The sequence below is a fragment of the Acinonyx jubatus genome, chromosome D4 (assembly GCF_027475565.1).
Source record: "Acinonyx jubatus isolate Ajub_Pintada_27869175 chromosome D4, VMU_Ajub_asm_v1.0, whole genome shotgun sequence".
Classification (NCBI taxonomy): Eukaryota; Metazoa; Chordata; class Mammalia; order Carnivora; family Felidae; genus Acinonyx; species Acinonyx jubatus.
The window spans coordinates 56,643,862-56,660,323 of record NC_069391.1 but is presented as its reverse complement, the minus strand read 5'-3'; the positions used below and the strand labels follow the sequence as shown (position 1 = coordinate 56,660,323).

At 35.6% G+C, this 16,462-nt stretch overlaps 1 pseudogene; it reads right to left on the bottom strand.

Annotated features, from left to right (window-relative positions):
• Positions 1 to 14,980: 14,980 nt before the first annotated feature.
• Positions 14,981 to 15,713, bottom strand: LOC106976829 (proteasome subunit alpha type-7-like; annotated as a pseudogene).
• Between the last annotated feature and the right edge of the window lie 749 nt (positions 15,714 to 16,462).

Sequence of the window (16,462 nt, the reverse complement as noted above, 5' to 3'; positions counted from 1 at the left end):
AATGAATGTGTTGACTTACATCCTTGAACCATAGTAATGCGACCTCCAAGAGAAAGGGACATTAGAGAGAGAGAGAGAAAGAAAATATGTCACCCAGTGAATTTCTTTTTTTTTTTTAATGCTTATTTATTTTTGACAGAGAGAGAGAGAGACAGAACATGAGTGGGGGAGGTGCAGAGAGAGAGGGAGACACAGAATCAGAAGCAGGCTCCAGGCTCTGAGCTATCAGCACAGAGCCCGACGCTGGGCTCAATCTCACGAACCTCGAGATCATGACCTGAGCCAAAGTCAGATGCTTAATGACTGAGCCACCCAGGTGCCCCTTCCCAGTGAATTTCTATGACATGGTTTTCTCAAAACTCCTTGGACGACTGATATGCTGTCAGATTCCACCTGCCAGAACTTCACTAAGCAGTGCATGTGGTCTTAGAGAGAACTGGGAAATAGGCAAGATACTTTTTTACTATTAATGTAAAATAAACATCCACTGAGTGACATAAAACAATCAGTTTAAACAATAATATACAATCAATTTATTATATTTAAATTGTGTGTCTCAGGAACTCAAGCAGGGCCAAATGGGATGACTTATCTCTGCTACATATATTTGGGGTCTCAACTGAAAGGATTTGATTAGCTGGGAATGATGTAATCATTTGGGAGTTTAAATTATCTGGATATTATTGTTTTGTAGATGGGTTGTGAAGATATGGAAGCTGGTTTCACTTGAGTCTGTCAAACAGCATGACAACACATGGCCTCTTCATGTGACTTGGGGGTCTCACATTGTGGAAGCTACGTTCTGAAAGGAAGCATCCTAAATGCAAGCGTTCCAGGAGAAATCAGGCAGACTGCCCAGTGTTTTATGACCTTTTCTCAGAAGTGCCAGGTGTGCTCTACTAAACTGGTCAAAGCAGGCATTAGACTTCCCAAATTCAAGGGAGAAAATATAAATCTCACCTCTCACTAGGAAGAGTGTCAGATGTATGATTTATTTTTCTTAACTGACATGGAGAGTTGAGGGTCAGTTGCGAAAGAAAAGATTAGGTATGGTTAGCCAGGAACCTGAGTAAAACCCAGTGTCCATATTACAAAATACATAGCACGGTTGAGTAGATTCATCCAAAATTTCTATAAAACAAAATAAAAGATAAAAATAAAATGTATAAACTCAAACTTAAGGTAAAGCATATAAATAATTAATGAAAAACAAAATTAGGGGAGAGAAATGTACAGTTGATGAATCCAAGAATTTAGGAACCAAGATCTTGGTAAGTTTTTCTAGAAATGAATATGTGCCTGTCTCATATAAAAAAAAAAAAACTTAGTGTTCTCACCTTAAAGACAATTATGGTACAAATACATTAATAATACATTTGTGGAGATTTATATATTTTAAAGTCCTTAGTGAGACTCAGTTGCCAAAATATGGGGGGAGGTGTGTTAGATTTGTTGCAAATACAATATTCTAACATTAAATAAGAAAGGTAAATGTGTAGGTGAATGTTATTTATTACTTATGGGAAAATATTTATGTAGCAGACTCATTAGGTATTAGAGAATGACCGGAGATTATGTTTCATTCGGAAGTAATGAGTACCTATTAATTACAAGGCACTACAAAAATATCTAGTAGATATAAGAAGATGGTTAAATACAGCCACATCTGACCATACACACCGAGTTTACACATAGACAGTTTGCAACTTAATAAACTTAACAGTAAGAGTGTATATACACAAATAAAATCTTTGATAACCATAATTATCAATCTATATGCTGTTCATTAAACACACAAATAAGTAGGTAGATAAATTCAAATACCATATAGCCTAATCATGATGGAGCACTAGCTATTGATAGTATAAGTGTTGATAGGTTTTGATCATGGGATTTAGAAACAGAAGTTGGATCAAAGTGTTAAGTCGCTTTAAAAGTAAACTTTCAGGGCACCAGGGTGGCTCAGTCGGTTAAGCATCTGACTTTGACTCAGGTTATGATCTCACAGTTTGTGGGTTTGAGCCCTGTGTCTGGCTCTGTGATGACAGCTCAGAACCTGGAGCCTGCTTCAGATTCTGTGTTTCCCTCTGTCTCTGTTCCTCCCCTGCTCATGCTCTGTCTCTCTCACTCAAAAATAAATAAAGATTAAAAAAATTAAAAATAAATAAATAAAAAGTAAACTTTCTATACAAACTTCAGAATTATTTGGGATTCAGCAGGTCTATTTTTGAGTGGTACTCTATCTTTACAAAATAACAATATAGTTTAGTACAATAATCAAAGATCAATTAAATATCTTCTTTTTCCTTACACATTCATTTGGCTAACATAAAGTGGAGAGCTATAAAAAATAAGGTTTTCATATATTTTGTTTATAAAAATCATAGTGAAAGAGGAAGACACTTCCAGAATGATGGAGAAAAAAAAAAAAACAAAAAACCTCTAAAAATCTGATCTTCACATTAGAGTAACAAGAACACTGGCAAAAATTGCTAAAACAACCTTTTCAAATTCTGGAAATTAATCAATGATAGAAACAGTGGAGGAGTGTTCATTCAATGAAACAGCTGAATCTCAGTAAGGATAGTAAACTTTGTGACATTTTACTTTGTCCAATCCTCATAAGTCTCTTTCTAGTCCTGCAGTAGATTTAAAAGTCAGCAGTCTTATGACCCCAGCAACTCTGAAAGTCAGAAGACCAGAACATCCTGGAGGATAGAATCAATTTATAGCTCACCAAAAAGCCCCTTTCTCAAGAACTGTCACCATTTCACATGTCTGTAGGCTCTCTGGACAAGCCTGATTCACACAGCTAATATATATTTTACCTTAACCAAAACCTTCAGTACTAAAAAACCTATTTTCAGGGTGTTTGTCAAAAAATCAGGGCAATTGTTTAACATCACAACTGCCTGAGGTAGCAATTTACCCAGTGGGGCAAATGAAAGGCTGGCTGGAAAGCATGAAAAGAAAATGTGGTACAAAAGGTATCAGTAAGAGGCTTTGAAATTCTTCAATTTTCAAAGGAGTATTCCTGGGAATCTGAAAGGCCATGCACATGTATAAAGCTTTGTGAATGCTCAGAGAAGGTGTGAAAAGACCTTAATCTCCCCTCTCTTTGACCTTGAGACATTGTGTAATGAGAAAGTGAAGGCTAAGGCAGAGTTGTATACTGAAGGGACAGTAAAGGTGTCCTGCAACACACATACAAAGCCTTTCAGCAAGGTGTGGATGGTATATTGATAAATTGCCTTTAAGAAACTTCTTATCCATACAGCATCTGACCACTAAGTTAATCGATCAGAAGCTGTACTAGCCACACACACAAAGAAAATATAATTTCGGGAATTAGATCAGGAAAGTCACTCAACAAAGAAAAAGCACCATGACAAGCTGCAACAATAAAAAGCAAGAACAACAAACCCAGGAGAACAGATCTATGATTTCCAGGTTTGCTGTATTTCAATATTTCAGATTGCCTGTGTATATAATTTTTAAAATGTGTAATATGGAAAGAAAAAGAAAATATTGCCCTGTATATGTGGAGGAAACAAACAAACAAAAATAAACAGACAATAGAAATTGTCCCTGAAGACCGATATACGGGACTTAGAAGACACAGATTTTACATCAGTAATTATAAATATCTTCATCAAAGGCAAACATTTCTGAAGATCTAAAGTCTCACAAAATAAAGCGAATCAATAAAGATAAAGAAATTATTTAAAAAAACAAATAGAAATTCTAGAATTAAAAACTATAATAACGGAAATGAAAATTTCACATAGAGATTCAGAGTCAAATTTTAATTGGTAGAAGGAAAATGTTACCAGACTTGAAGATAGGCTAATTAAAAGTACCCTGTCTAAAATAAATAAAGGAAAATTAAGAAAAATAAACAGAAACTCAGAGATACATGAGGCACTATCAACTGTACCTATCAAAAATCAGAGTAAAAAAAATACAAAGTACTTGAAGAAATAGTGGTCAAAACTTACCAAAATTGAAGAAAAACATTAATTTACACATCCGAACATCAGGTACACTACACTCTGAGAAAGTCATTAGTGTATCATCATAGACAAACTCAAAAATATCAAAAACAAACTGAGAATCTTGAAAGCAGCAAGAGAAAGTGTCATAAATAAGGGAATCTCAACTCAGCACAGTGAACAGTTGACTCTTTATCACAACCACAAATGTCAAAAAGCAGTAGGATAACATATTCAAATTGCTGAAAAACTAGAGGTGAAGAATTGTATATCCAGCAAACTTCCATTAAATATAACGGAATCTTGCAGGATACAAGAATCTTGCAGGATACAAATAAATACAGATGTATTTATTTATATTCCATCTGAAAATAATTGCATTTACAATATTTTAAAATCTACTTAGACATACATTTAGCAAAATGTGCAATATTTTGTACACTGAAAACTACTAAACATTAAAGAAATTCAAGATCTAAATAAATGGAATTATATCCCATGTTCATGGAGTAGAAAAATTAATATTGTTAAGATGACAACATTTCCCAAATTAATGTATAGGTTCAATGCAATCCCTTTCAAAATTATGGTGAACTTATTTGCACAAATTGATGGTTGATCAAAAAAGACATGACAAGAAGAGGGATAAATACTAATGATAACCAACAACAACAAAAACATATAACATGGCTAAATATGAATCTCCTTAAAGTTTCATGTTGTGGTCAGAGATCCTATAAATTTCCACACTAAGACTGATGACTGGAATTAATCAAAGAGCATATAACATATCAAGGATGAGGATAAATATATGTGTACATAGGGTTTTTCATTAAATAATATTTCATGGTATCTCCTCTAAAAATGTACCTCTATACAAGTATGTCTTGCCTGTCATTGTGGATTTTGACAATTTAAGGTATTGAAAGTTTTATATAGAAATCTCTATGTCTTAAAACCTTTACTGTTGTCACTTTAGTCTTACATTGAAGGTACACACACATAGAGGGGATCAAGAAAATACTATGTGGGATGTGTCCTAGAGTCAAATGCATTCGAAGAAGGGTGATACCATTAATGATTTCTGTGATTTTCAAAGGACTGCATACTAATTATATATAATGCAACCATATAGTATTAAGTAGTTTTATTCTAGTGTATAAAGAATAGATTAATGAATTATTCACATACTTTAAGTATGCTATATTTATGTTACAAATAGTTAGCACACTTAGTTTTTTGAATCATAATTTACATCAGCTACCCACCCACTCCCAACACACACAAGACAACACTATGTTTGAAAAAAAAAATCACTGAAGTCCATTTAGAATTGAATCATTCCACATCTTTACAAAAAGTACTATCTGGAAAAAATCTTCAATATAATTTGAAAAGATAAGATTTTTCAAAATGTTTGCTCCTCAATATTACGTTTTATGCCTTTAGCAGTTATCAGATTACTAACGGAAAAACCATAATCTAGGCTTTTGAGGCATCAAACTTCCTAATGATTTACTTTAAAGGTATTGAGTTTGCTGAATTATTATGAAATTACTCCACATGGGGAGCTGTGGATGAGCTCTGTGCTCCATTTCTAGTTTGATGACTTCTTCTATACTTAATGTTTTAGGCTACAACTGCCAAGGTTAAAGCCCTAAAGGAGTGTAATTTTCTTTTTTTCGGTGATAGGGGTCCGGCTCTGGTACGAAATAAAAGAAAGCTGTGGCTTTAGGGACGAAACTGAATTTTCACACAAAACAACCTGGCTTGAAAAGAAACTTGTTCAAGTTTGTGAAAGCTGTTTTAGTGCTGAAAAATAAATTTACATGGCTGAGTAATTAAAGCCATGCCATATTAACATGATATGGGCATTTTAAATTTTGCAAATACTGTTCACCCTAACTTTGCAATTATCATCCACCCAAAAGTGCTACTCTGAGAAGTAATGCAATGAGTTAGGCAATAGAAATGTGAGAGTTTTGTCTTTCTTTTTCTGATGTAGACTGGTGCTGGAAAACTGCCCTCTCTCTGGTTACCAGATAAACAGAATATAGAACTAAAATTTTATCTCTATTCAGTCCCCTGCAGTATTAGCATCAATTTAGGGATTCTGTTAAGTAAGACCTTGATAATATTGCACTGTGACAAGAGATAATCGCTTGTATTAATTTGGTGAATACTTTTTTTTTTTTTACATTTACACAGATCAGTGGGAAAAAACACATTTTTCACAGATTTACTTATTCACAGATCTCAAATCCCTCATATAAAATATTTAATTTTGAACATGGGACATATCTGTGTGCTTTTCAAAGAATGAATTTCAGTAACACTTGGAATGAAGGAAAAGCATGCTGTACAATTCAACGTAGTTGTAGAATGCTGACACACAGAACAAGTGATAAACTAAATGGGTTTTAATACTTTTGTTTTGCTAAATTACATATCTGAAGCCTCTTCTTACATATTCCAAAATGGTGATTAGAAAGAAAGTTTGTTCTGAGAAAACAACTGGGAAATAAAAACGAGAGATGAAGTTTTAGATAAACGAAGAGGCTTCCACAAGTCTTCTTAATAGTTTGATAGTAATACTCACTTCCCTATATAATAAGAGCATAGCACACTGGTGCTTTCATAATTTTGACTTCTTCCCACCAATCCTGCCTCATCCTTGTCATGCTCTCTTCCGCCTTTGTTGACCTAGCTCCAACCATGCAGAATAATTTGTCATTCCTCATGCTTCTATGAATTTATTGATGCTATTTTTTTCCCTCTGCCTCAGAAGATGCTTCTTGATACCATCTCACTGGAGAAGGTCTATTCTTCAAGATTCTGTGAAATTTCACTTTTTTGAAGAATATTTCCACTCTTAAAGGCAGAGCAAAGCTTTCCCTCTGATACTTCCAGACCACCCTATACAGTCCTCTAATAAAACAGTCTGCACAGTGTATTGTACTTTTTTTTTAATACCTACAATTCAGTTTAGAGCCTTGAAAAGCAGGAACCATATTGTTTTTAGTTACGAATCCTCTGAACAATTTTTAGCACTTAACAAGTTCCCAGTAAAGTTTGTAGAATTAAAATAATAGCACATAAGCAAACATTGTTTTTAAGCATGCCCTTTTAAATAACACATGTAAGTCCAGAATCAAAGGTGGCTATCCAGAAATACAAGGCAAGAATGGCAAAACTTGAGTTTTCCATTGTACAGATACAAGGATGAGATGAGAAATGATGGTTTCCTCATCTTTTGGAGAAATTGAATCTCCATTTCTTGTGAGTGCTTATGTTCTTGTTCTTTTTCCTCATTCGTTTCTACTTTTTTTCCATTCTTCCTCCTTAGTGCTGTCTGATACCAACCCCTCCCTTGTCAGGTACACACATCATTACTCCATGGGAAATACTGGCCATAAGGAAGAAAAGTGTGATCAATTCAGGTTTTCCCTGGACATTTATTTTTAACTCCAATGCTTTCAAATGACTGTTTCCTTTCCTTCTTGCTCATATGTCTCTTTCATGTGTTCTTCATACCTTTAAAATAGCCTAGACAGAATAAGGCTAAATTTTAAATTTTTAACTCACTATTTTAGGTTAAAATATTGTCAGATTTATTAAAATATGCATCATGTGGCTACAGAAGGTGTCGGGGAAAATCTATATAGAAATAAAATACAATATGCTGATGATTTTGCTACAATGTGAAATAAAAAAAAAGAGAAATCTATTTTCAGATTCTGTGTGCAAGAATATACACTTTTTGTCTGGAAGAAAATAAAAATTCTGTATATTCACTTGACACAATGTCTGTGTAGAATATTTCCTTTAATGTGGTGTCGATTCTTATAAAGTTATTAGCAACATGTTTTTAAATGGTTACTATGTGCCATGTTCTACCTTATATGATTTGCTAGGTTGGATTTGCAGATGCCAAGATGTGATTAAAGGTAACACATTTAGTGTGGGAAATGTGTGAGAAGCATACAGAGTTAGGGCAAGGAGCAGTTAAAGATTTTATTTTCCTGATTGCTGTATGTATCAGACAATATGAAGGAGAGAGGAAAGGAGGAAGCTTCGGTATGAAGTAAGGCCTGCAGCCCAGGTCTAAGAAGGTTTAGGCAGGCCCATTGGAGTCTTCTTGCCATAGTCTCCAGTAAAGGAGTCTTGTTCCTCTCAGGAGTGAGGTTACTTTGGCTTCAACACTCACAGTTCTTTTATTTTTTTCTTTTTATATTTAAGTTTCTAATTTGAGTATAGTTGATCCACACTGTTGCATTAGTTTCAGGTGTAGAAAGGAGTGATTGGACAAGTTTATAAGCGATGCTATGCTCACCACAAGTGTAGTCACCATCTGTCTCCATGTGACTATATTTCTTATAGCTGTTCTTCTAAAAATTTTTTTTATGTTTATTCATTTTTGAAAGACAGAGAGAGACAGAGCACAAGCAGGGGTGGGGTGAAAAGAGAGGGGAACACAGAATCTGAAGCAGGCTCCAGGCTCCAAGCTGTCAGCACAGAGCCTGATGTGGGACTCAGATTCACAAACCATGAGACCGTGACCTGAGCCAAAGTCCCGACTGAGCCACCCAGGCACCCCTCTTATAGCTGTTCTTAAATATTGTCTGGAGCAACTCTTAGGTAGCATGGCCTCACACAGACACCATGTGCATTTAGAGGGGCAGCAGGCAGGGGCCTTTGGTCAATTATTCTCCTTGCAGAGCAGAACTGTCTTTTATTTCCCAGAATAACAGCTTTCTGACGTAGGAAGCACTGCAATCTTCATTTTACAAAAAATGAAACGGAAGCTCAGAGAGGCTAAGTGATTTTCCCCTAGTTTCACAGATAAGTGGAAGTGGTGGGATTCACATTCCTCTCACCTTTGAGTCAGAACTCTTTACACTTCCTTTCAAATTGTTTGGAAGATAGTAACAAATGACATCAGCATCATTACACTGAACCCCAAATTTTGGTACTAAATTATAGTCATAAAACTATATTTAGTTAAATAGTTTACATAGTTTTAGCTATAGCATCTGCAATATATCTCAGAATATTAAATTAATGGAAGTCTCAAAAGAAAAATTTGACAGCTACTGGACAAGAATTTGGGGTTATTATTTTCTAAAGAAATGAAATGAAGCAGGTGTAGGGTTTTCTACATAATTTTTAAAAATAGACTTCTTGCTTTAGTCTCTGCCCACCTCCCTCCTTTCTAACCTTTTACAAGGATATGGTACAGTCCCTCTAGGGGAACACTTCAGTAACATGTGGTGACTAAGAATATAGTGGAGAAAAAACATTGTTCCCACAGTTGAAAGATTGTAGCAGCATTAGGAATGTCTTTTCAGAGAGTAGCTGTCCAGTCCTCCTTAATTTGCTTCCTTAACACTCTTCAGTCCAGCCAATTACCGATTACATTGGGGAAAAAAAAAAACCTAATATAGCTGACTAAAATATTTAAAAGAATTTTAATAATTATTTACGTGTGAATTTTTTGTATATGTGTGCATAGATACTACATTCATTATGCATTAAAACAGAGTTTGTGTAGTCGATATGAGAGTTAACTGGCAAGTGTAACCTCTTTTTAAGTAACTTCTTCGTAAGTAACATGATGTATTGTAGAAGATAGACTAACAATAATAATGGCTAATGTGTAATAGTTTTACCATGTTCAACACTATTTTTAAATCATTACAACTATTAATAAATTAATGCTAACTACTATCCTGTGATGTATATGGTATTTCCCCTATTTTACAGAAGGAGAAACCAAGAGGCACAGAAACCATATCATATGCCTAGATTATAGTATGTATTAGAGTCAGGATTTGAACTCAGATATACAACCAGAGAAGAAAGGGCTTTTTGAATAATGGGAAAACATTCCCAAACAATACTCATCTCAACATATTCATTCCCACTGTTTTAACTAATTCTTTAAATCTATCTCATATAGTGAAGACAAAGCAAAGGAAATTCAATTTTTCTGCAGACTGTGGGAAGCCTCCCTAGTAAAGTAGCACCTTCTGCAGTTTCTACTGCCTAGATTTTATTTTATTTTTTCCCATTAACAATTAGGAACAGAAATAAAAGGGCAGTGGAAACATACTGGCTGAACTCACGGGAGTTGAGCCAGGAAGTGTTTTCTTAAATCACTGAAGTTTAGCAAGTAGTAGACAAAGAAAATGACAGCTCCTTCAGTCAGAGCACTAGTGCTGATCCAGGAGGAGGCCTGTCCAGCATGTTTTACTGTGGAAGGCAGAAATGAGAAATGAAAGACTGACAGAAGAAAGGCAAGGACATAAGAAGTAAATGGGCCAGGAAATTCTCTATCTTCATGTTTCTTCTGGGGATGGGCCATTAAAACAATGAGAAACACAATCAACATAAAAGCATAGTAATTGTGCAAAATTAAATAGAAAAAAAATGTCACCTGTACAAATACTACAATGCAATATTTAGAACTCTTATTTAGTGACTATAGTTGAGCACTTAGTAGGTCCTGACTGCTTGGGATATATGGCTTCATCTGATTATTTTAACAAAGCCATTTGATAATACTTTTTCCATTATGTGTTTTCTCATTCATAGATAAGGGAAATAAGGCTTAGGGAATTTATTATATTTGGTCAAGATTAAATATCTACTCACTTATCAAATTGGAATTATAATCTTTATCCTCCAACTTGAATCTTATGGAGACTCAAGTTTCCACTGGGCTAAATTTTTCAGAAACTTAAATACAGTGAAGTTTCCAAAAGATAAGAACTAGTTCAGTATTCTCTTTTTATTAGATAGGTACTGATTCAGTGGAGCCTTATCTAATTTACACCTTGAGTTTGTGTGACCAGCTGCAGTTCTCAGATGAACAATTTTCATGACCTAAGCCCACTTATATGAGGAACTTTCCATGGAAACTTTAGCTCTGAGTTTGGAAAGTGATGCCCTCCTGAAATATTCTATACAAATTGTTTGCTGCTTGTTGCCTTGGGCTGTCAGAATAATTTACAACCCATGTGACACCTGTACTCTTTATTTTACTGGTAATTTTTTCTAATTTATCATAGTGTCATTCCTGAAACTTGTCTAGCTTCTTTTGAGAAAAGCATAAAAGGAACAAACCAATGATTTTTTTTTTTTTAAACTGAGACAATCAACTTGGTCTGGAACAAAAGGGGCTAAATAAATCTATAAGGTGCAGGGAATATAATCTCAAGGATAAAATCAAAAGTCTCTTTGGGGATGACATCATGTTCAAACTATTACATTGTGATGATGGGAAAGCACTTGTTGCTAGGAGTCTTAAGTATTTTCAGTTGTCTCTCCAGTGCTACAATACAATATTAAGGTCCTGTAGGTCGGCAATTAATATAATCATGTTGTTGCCTCTGGCTCTGCTATTTTCAGTGTCACTCTGTCATGCATTTTTCCAGCACTCTTGGTCGGCATTTCATATCTGACAGGTTTTCAGCCGGTGCAAGACAGTCAGCACTCAGTTTGTGTGGCAGAAATGAAGTGATCTTTCTTAACTTGTTTCAAAGTACCCATCCCAGAATTTTTCTGGGTCAAATTAGTCACGTAGCAGGTTATTCCTAAAGCTAATTGATACCATGTATTTATAGATGACTTACCATTTTCAAAACTGACTGATAATTTTTTGTCATCCTCATAGCAACTTCATAGGAGTGGCGAATGGAAGTATTATTTGCAGAATTTTTGCAGAGAAGGGAATAGAAGTGGCATAAAGTTAATTGGCAAAAAGCCACATGATTCTTAGGTGGCAATGTTATGACTTGAATCAGATGTTTTTCTTGCCTCTGTATTATAATTTCTCATAGTAGTTTTTGAGATTTATATATCATTCTGCCTGCCCTCAGCAGGCTTCAGTGAACATGTAAATACCTTTGATTCATTTCTCTTTTCTCTGATAATGACTCCTAACACACTTGCTGTGTCAATGGGCTACCGTGCATCGCCTCAATCCCATGACTGGATTTGTACTAATAATTCCTCACTTTTCCTTAGATTATTTTAAATGCTTAATCAAACATCCTGGCCAGGCTGGTATTTTATATATTCTTAAGAGTCGCTCTCAAGTTTTAAAATTGAAATTTGTTAAATTACTATATACTTCTGAAACTGTAAATATATTTTCATTCCCTAATTAAAGTTAATACCAATGCAGAAATTTCTAATTTAAAAAAGCAATTAATCCTGAGAATAGAAACTATAACCTAGATCATGGTTTCTCCTTTATTTAGTATATTAGAAAGCATAAAGTTTTTATTCATAAATAAAAAAACTCAATAATCTGGTTTCCAATCTGGATTAATTTCCCTTAGTGAAAGGTCTAAATTGTAACTTTTCTTTTATAGTGAAATGCAGTTTTTTTTTTTCAAAATGCATTTTCAATACCCTCTTATATACTATAATTGGAATTAGACTAACAAAGCACTAGAGTTCTGAAGCTGAATAGCCTCAAAGAATAGATAAGAATGAGTTGAAATTAGCTCATCAATTGCTTGTATGTAAATGATTTCTGGAGTGTTTGGACACCTGAAAACAAGTCGTTACATTCTTTTCAGTTATTTCGATATTCTCTGGGTAAGTATTAATTTTCCTTTCAACTCCTTCATTATAGATAAGTAAAAGCTCAGGACATTTTATGACAATTTAGTATGTGCCCTAAATGAATTACTATGAAGTGTGAATTAGTGAAATTCAAATTAATGAAAGTTTTCCATTGTAACTAAAGATACATATCTGCCTAGCTTTACCTTCCCCATCTGAATTTACAGCATTAGGTTTTAGGACTTTGTGGTTTCATTACAATACCTTTGCAGATATTATCCAAATTACACACACACACACACACACACACACACACAAACACACCCACATATATACACACATACACACACACTGCTTATACAATTAATACCCCTGTAACCATGTAAACATAATAATATGATTTCCAGAAGGGCTTACAAAATTTAGAAAGCTATTTCTAACAATATGATCATTTAGGGGTAATATGACATAGTGGGCCAAGCACAGGTTTTGATTCAAGTGATCTAGGTTTAAGTCCCAAGTTATCCCTTGGACTATACACTCAATCTCTTTGAACCTGTGTGCTTTCATCTGGAAAACTTTAGTTCCAATATATGCACAAGCAATGCAATATTAAAACCAATGTTTAAACTTTGATGACTGGCTAAAAACATAAATTTAAAACACTTTGAAACTGTAAATTCCCACACAGCATCACTCTATTGGGGGCTTTTAGCTTGCTTATGAACCATAGGCTTCAAGAAAGTCCTTCAAATAGTCTAGCTCCATTGGAAGACAGCACCCCCAATACACAGCAACAAACTAGATCAGAAAGAAGCCCTGCATATCCAGTTGGCTTCTTTGCTGGTGGCAGCTGAGTGACAGGGAGCTATAAACTAAGATCTGTGAACTTTGGCTTCCTCAACTATAAAATGAGGACAATCATTCTAAGTTCACATGCTAATGATTCAAAATGAAATGAGTTGTGTTTGCTAAACTGCTAGTAAATCTCTAAATTTCTATACAGGCCAAAGCTATTGTAACGATTGTCTTTTCACTTTGTTTTGGTTAAATCAGATTCTTCACTGGCTAAGGGACTTGAGCTCTCTGTCTTTGGAAACCATGATTTTATTCACTTCTGTAAACTGGTCCACGCCTCTGGGAAAAAGGAAGCTAAGGGAAATTACCTCAGGTTTAAGGAAGCACGGACTCAGTCCAGGTGGAGTAAAAGCTACACAGAAAAGCACGGCTGCAGAGACGTAACCATCACTGGTGAAGAGAAGAGGAGTTCATTATATTAGGACTGGCATATTTGACTGCCTGGCGGGTTTCTCCTGATGGGGCTCTGACACTGTTTAACATACGAATGTGGGCACATGATGAAGTGTGGTATGCAAACTGGACATTCTGTCACAGAAGTTTAAATCTTACAGTCCCTGGTAAGCGTTCCCTCACCCTTCTTTTTCCTTTTTATTTATTTTTGCTTCACTTTCTATTGTGAAATATAAAAACGTAAGGAAACTGGCCTAAACATAAATGTCACGCTAAGTAAATTATTAAAAAAAAGAACACCCATGTAAACCATCATATAAGTGAAAAATAAAATGTAGCCAGCCACTCAGAAGCCCTCTTATCAGTCAGCAGTCTCCAGAGAAACTAAAGCAACAAGAAATAGATACATGTCTCCCTCTCTCTCTGCCCCTCCCCCGTTCATGCTCTGTCTCTCTCTGTCCCAAAAATAAATAAACGTTGAAAAGAAAAATTAAAAAAAAAAAGTCACCTGATTGTAAATATTGACCACATCTACAAAATATAATCACAACAACATTTGGAGTAGTGTTTGACCAAACAACTGGGCACCTTAGCTCAGTCAAGTTGACGCATAAAATTAGACATCAAACATAATCCTCCTTATAAATAACAAATCCTTCCCTCCCTGTTCAAAGAAATCACTGTGCTGGCATTTCTTCCTCAGTTCAAGAAGAGATGGCTTGCTTTCCTTTGTTATAGTTTTACTATCTAAGTACAAACCTCTAAACACTATGATTTAAATTTTTTTTTTCAACGTTTATTTATTTTTGGGACAGAGAGAGACAGAGCACGAACGGGGGAGGGGCAGAGAGAGAGAGGGAGACACAGCATCGGAAACAGGTTCCAGGCTCCGAGCCATCAGCCCAGAGCCTGACGCGGGGCTCGAACTCACGGACCGCGAGATCGTGACCTGGCTGCAGTCGGACGCTTAACCGACTGCGCCACCCAGGCGCCCCAGAAACACTATGATTTAGGTGCAACTGTTTTTGAATTGAATGTGAACGGAATAGTACAGAATGTTTTCAATGTATCTGCTTTTTTGTTTTGTTTTGGTTTTTAACAAATATGGGCGTTTATTGCAGGACATTTGTACAGTAGATAAATGGAAAGGAAATGCCTACCTGTCATTTTGAGAATACCCATGATCTGAATTTTAAAAACACCAGGAACAAGATTTTGTCATTATGATGCTTTCTTTGGATTCCTTCGTTTTCTTCCCTTTTTTCAATTTCAGCAACATATTTCTCAATTTCCTCAGGATTTAAAATTTTGAGGGGTTGATCTCCTCTCAGGACAGCCAGTTCAATGTTTTTGCCGCCAGACAGAACCAGTTCTAGGAGAACCTTGATAACCAGCTTAAAGGTCAGCTCCTCTGTCTCTATGGCTTTGTGGGCGTAATTCTTCTGTGGAAATCCTCTCACCTATGGCACCCCAGCCTATAGCAGTGAGTTTCCAGGCGCAGTACGTCCCCCGAAGGGTCAGTCTGATAGAGTCTGGGGATGCCAAGTCAAAACTCACAATCAGGGCAGAGATACCAAAGAGCCTGCGCCCTTTGCCCTGCGCTGCCTCAGACTGGCAATGTAGCCGGCGATGTTCTCCACGGTGACCAGGTCGTCCATGCTCACTTAACGGCTCTGGCACTCTGCCCGGGCCCTGTCGATGACTGTCTTCGCATCGGAGGCGAGCCTTGAAGATGCCATGCAGACGCTGTAACCCAGGGCCCGCTGTCTCCATTGTTTGGCTTTTTTTTTTTTTTTTTTCTAACATCGTTTGTAGGATTAATAATGGAACCAGTGCTATATCTGATTTTAAATTTATCATCTTACAATGCACTTTTTATTTGTCCTGTTTATGATTCTTTCCTTCCCCTTTCTTGCATTCTCTTGATTTGATTATTTTTACTATTCTTTCAATTTTTCCACTTAGTTTGAAAGTTATACACTCTTTTACTATGAATTGGTCATAGGCTGAAGGTTATACTATGCAAGCTTGACTGATCAAAGTTAATGCTTTTTGGATATTTTACTCCCTTCCATGCATTCATAAACATGATAGTAGTTTAACTATTAGATCTAAAATGAAAACTATCTTTGGTAGGTTTCTACAGAAGCAGATCTTAAGATTAGGTTTCATCTGTTGGTAATGTATTAAAGAAGGGCTTTAGGAGAAACAGCAAAGATGTTTTGGAAATAGCAAGGAAACTGAAAGGGGAAAGTCTCACCTGGTGACTCTGGAGTTAAGTAAGCAGTGCCTCAGCCTTACTTTGACCTGTGGAAAGGACATAGGTTTTTATGCGCTAGTGACAAAGAATTTTTGGCTAAGAATTTCAGGGAATCAAGAGTGGAGGCTAACAGACATGGGGGGAAAAAGGATCTGGGGGAACAGAATGGAGGACAAACACTGTTGGTTTTATGCATCTCCTCAATTAAAATACTATCTTCCTATTTTTATTCTAATCCTTTTAAAACCTTATAGTGCATTACCATTACAGTTAGCCAATGCTCACTTATATTTACATATATGACTTTTTTAAATGAAGAGTTTTGTTTTGTTTTGTTTTGTTTTGTTTTGTTTTTAGAGTAGTTCACTGCCTTCCTCATTATCAA